The 3,905-nt window shown below is 55.5% G+C and overlaps 1 protein-coding gene across 5 annotated transcripts in view; it reads left to right on the forward strand.

Moving 5' to 3' along the window:
* LPIN1 (lipin 1) overlaps positions 1 to 3,905 on the forward strand; it is a 67,111-nt gene that overhangs the window by 23,772 nt on the left and 39,434 nt on the right. The gene's annotated exons all lie outside the window — the stretch shown is intronic.

Below are 3,905 nucleotides of genomic sequence, written 5' to 3' on the forward strand. Positions count from 1 at the left end.
GCTGGTGACCTGCAGGCATAGTCTGGGCCTTGAGAGTTTCCCAGATAATTCTAAGATGTGACAAGCTTTCGTGGGAAACAGCTTTAGAGAGCGAGGGGTAGGTGAGAACGTCCAATTCTAGAGTGATTTCATTTATTCCAAGAACGGAAGATGATGAGGTCTTGAAGTCTCAGAGTGTAGGGTTGCCTTCCTCCACCAACCCCAGGTTCTAGGTCAGTGAGGAAAGCAGCTGTATTTAGGCTCCAGACAGCATGGAGATGTCAGTGCGGATGGCCACTGGCCAGCAGCATTTATTTTTCTTTAAAATATCTTTTGATTAATTTCAGAGAGGGAGGGAGAGGGAGAGAGAGAGAGAGAAACATCAATAATGAGAGAATCACTGATCGGCTGCCTCCTGCAGGCCCCACACTGGGGATCGATCTGCAACCCAGGCATGTGCCCTGACCGGGAACCGAACCGTGACCTGGTACTGTGACCTCCTGGTTCATAGATTGACGCTCAACCCCTGAGCCACGCCTGTCAGGCTGGGCAGCAGCATGTAAATTGTGTGGTGAACAGTGGCTCCCCCTCCGGAAGCACGCCAGCCCTCCCCTCTGCCTCCTCTTCCCTGCGGGTGCCTCACCTTCACTTCCTCTCACCCTAAGCCTTGCCAGCGACGAGACTATTAGAAAGCTTCCTTCCGGCCCCCTCCTCTCTCCTCTGCCCTTTCTCTCACCCCTGTAACTTGTTTCCTGAGCCCATGTTTTCAGCCGCTCACGGCTACCTCTGTGGCTTTCTGCAGAAACTTTGTCTCATAGTTTGGGGGAAAATTCTATAGCTGACATAGAATGTATTGGCAAATCCAGTCCTTGTCTGCTCTCCTGTTTGTTTGGCGCCGACAAAGGATTATATAACGCAGCATCTTAGATTTTATCTTAACTGGGGATAAAGGTCTATGAGCTGAAAAGTCTGGTAGCTGAACAGCTCCCCGGGGGCTGCCCGAGCTCACAGGCTGTGGTGGACAGGGGGCGTGCTGATGTCTCCGTGGGAACCTGGTCTCATTCTGCCGCCAGCTTCTGGCACCGAGTCAGAGACCGCCGCTCTGCTTAGCTCTGCGTCCACGGTTCCGGTGGGGCTCCCTCCGCCCGCAAGTGCTCATCTGATTCGAGTCACCTCCCCATCTCCACCTCCATCCCACCGGGACTCAGGGCCTCCACCTGGCGTGGCGGTGGGGTTCGTGGACATTCAATCCATGGCAGATGAATTCCTCAGTTAAATACATGTACGTTTTCTTCGTGGGTACATTCATTTAGGCCAGTGATGGCGAACCTATGACACACGTGTCAGAGGTGCCACGTGAACTCATTTTTTTGGTTGATTTTTCTTTGTTAAATGGCATTTAAATATGTAAAATAAATATCAAAAATATAAGTCTTTGTTTTACTATGGTTGCAAATATGAAAACATTTCTAGATGTGACACGGCACCAGAGTTAAGTTAGGGTTTTTCAAAATGCTGGCACGCGGAGCTCAAAAGGTTTGCCATCACTGCCCTAGTATGAGCTCATCTGGCCTTGCCTACGATGGAAATATTAGGAACTTTCATTCCTGCCCCTTCATCTCTCCTCTTCCCTTCCCCCTCCCACCTGCGCTGTGCTGCCTGGCATCTGTTCCAATTGGTCCATGTTCTTGCCACACCCAGGAGCGTGCCTGTCGACCCTGAGACCGGCACAGAGGAGACAAGTGTTCGCTGTAAGGCAGGGCCTCGGGGGAATGCTGGGGAGGACGAGGGCTGTAGAGCTGCACTCGGACACACTGATCTCTAATACATACCAAGGGCCGGAACTCTGGTTTTTGTGGGATAGGCCGTGATTACCCCCGATTACTGCCCTGACTGACCGTACTCTCCCCGAGGTGTGGTCTGCTCCCCAGAGGAGCCCTGAGGGCTCCACACAGGCTGGCACAGGGCGGACACCCGGCAAACAGGATGCGTGCAGGAGGGCGAGTGACTGAGCCAGAGATGGCTGGGGCTGCTCTCTGAGCGAGCGAGACAGTGTGACTCTCCCACGCTGCTCAGCGCCTGGCCACGGCTGGTTCGCGATGCTATCTAACTGATGTCTGTTGGGGTGACGGGGTGGGGTGGCTCCCAGATCCACTGCGGCCAACTGTCAGCCTCTCCCCTTTATCTCCCTGCGACTCCTTTCCCTCTTGGATGCCGCAGCCCTAATCTAGGATCCTCACCCTCATTTGGGGGTGGGCCCTCTGGGCTTGGGCTCCAGACATTCGCTCTCCCTGGTTTACCCGCCCCCTCTTCTCTCCGTGGAACCCGGGGCCAGTCTTCCCCCAGGAGCCGGCCCCAGGCCTCCAGGGTTTCAAGGCTGCTCTGTCCCCTGGTTTCCATCGGGTTCTCAGGGGCCCCAGTAAGGGAGTGTCCCTGCTGAAGTCACCTCCGCAGGGGCCCCAGCCAAGCCAAGGACTGGCCTTGGATCCGGAGGCCCCCTCCCTTCCTGGGAGCCCAGGCCACCCTGGCCTCTGGGGGAAGATTTACTCTTTTTTTCTCTTTATTGATTAAGGTATTACACATGTGTCCTTATCGCCCCATTGCCCCACCTCCCCACTCATGCCCTCACCCCTCCTGCTCTTTACTCTTCTTTCTGGGGCACCCTTTCCGCGGGGGCATTTACAGGGCTGACCACTGGTGCCGCCCCCAGAGCTGCCAGGAGACCCGTTCACTGCACAGCTACCTACACTGTTTCACAGCATGTCCGCCCCCCCGCCCCCCCAGGTGCAGAGCCCTGTCTACTGTGTAGGCAGTTAATCTGGAAAACCTCAGAGCTCCCAGGTGGTAAATTATTGTCACTGGCTAAAAGGGGGCGGTCCCCAGCTAGAATAGGGCGGCTGCCACCACTCCGGTGGCCTTTCTGTGCAGTAGGGCTGTCATTGCCTAGCCCTCCGCATCCTCAGCAATGCGGTGCTCCCTGGGTGACCCTCCCAGGAGGGTGGCTGGAGCAGGCTGAGCGGGCCTAACACTCAACAAATCTTTCTGGGGATCCCAATGTGTGGGGTTCCAGAATTTGAAAATCTTTCAGGAGGTCAGCAATCAGCCACGTAACCTACATAATGGCCTTTTCAGTCCTCAAGGTGGATGTGTGGGGTGAGCGTCTGCCCCCACTTTCCAGATGGTAAAACTGAGTCTGTAGAACCCAGGATGCTTGTGTTGCTTTGCCCCGGCCTCTCCTCCTCCTTAGCCAGCAGGAACAAGTTTTCCTCCTCCCTGGTTCCTCCTCCTCTGCCCTCTGCCTCTCCTCCCCGCTCACTTGGCTGAGTCACAGCTCAGACCACCTCTGACCACCTAGGGGCTGACAACACAGCAGGGCCCTCCCAGGGGGGCACCAGACAGGGCGGGATCAGGAGAGAGAGAAGCAGTGATCTGCTATTCTCCTTATCTATGCATTCATTGATTATTTGTGCCCTGACCAGGGATTGAACCTGCAACCTTGGTGTATGGGGACAAGGCTCTACCCAGCGGTTCTCAACCTGTGGGTCGCGACCCCTTTGGCGGTCGAATGGCCCTTTCACAGGGGTCGCCTAAGACCATCCTGCATATCAGATATTTACATGACGATTCATAACAGTAGCAACATTACGGTTATGAAGTAGCAACGAAAATAATCTTATGGTTGGGTCACAACGTGAGGAACTGTATTGAAAGGGCCAGAAGGTTGAGAACCACTGCAGCAGTTGAGCTACCCGGACCAGGGCACTATCTAGGCCTCTTAACATGGCCCACGGGACCCTAAAGGTTGGGTCCCCGTGACCCCTCCAGTTACCCCGCAGGAAAGCTAAGGCAGGCGGTGGAGGGAGGGCTGGCGGATCGGCCTCCCTCCGAGGGGGGCTCTACCGCCTCGGGCGGGCGGGCTCTGAAAG

The sequence above is a fragment of the Myotis davidii genome, unplaced genomic scaffold, assembly GCF_000327345.1.
Source record: "Myotis davidii unplaced genomic scaffold, ASM32734v1 scaffold61, whole genome shotgun sequence".
Classification (NCBI taxonomy): Eukaryota; Metazoa; Chordata; class Mammalia; order Chiroptera; family Vespertilionidae; genus Myotis; species Myotis davidii.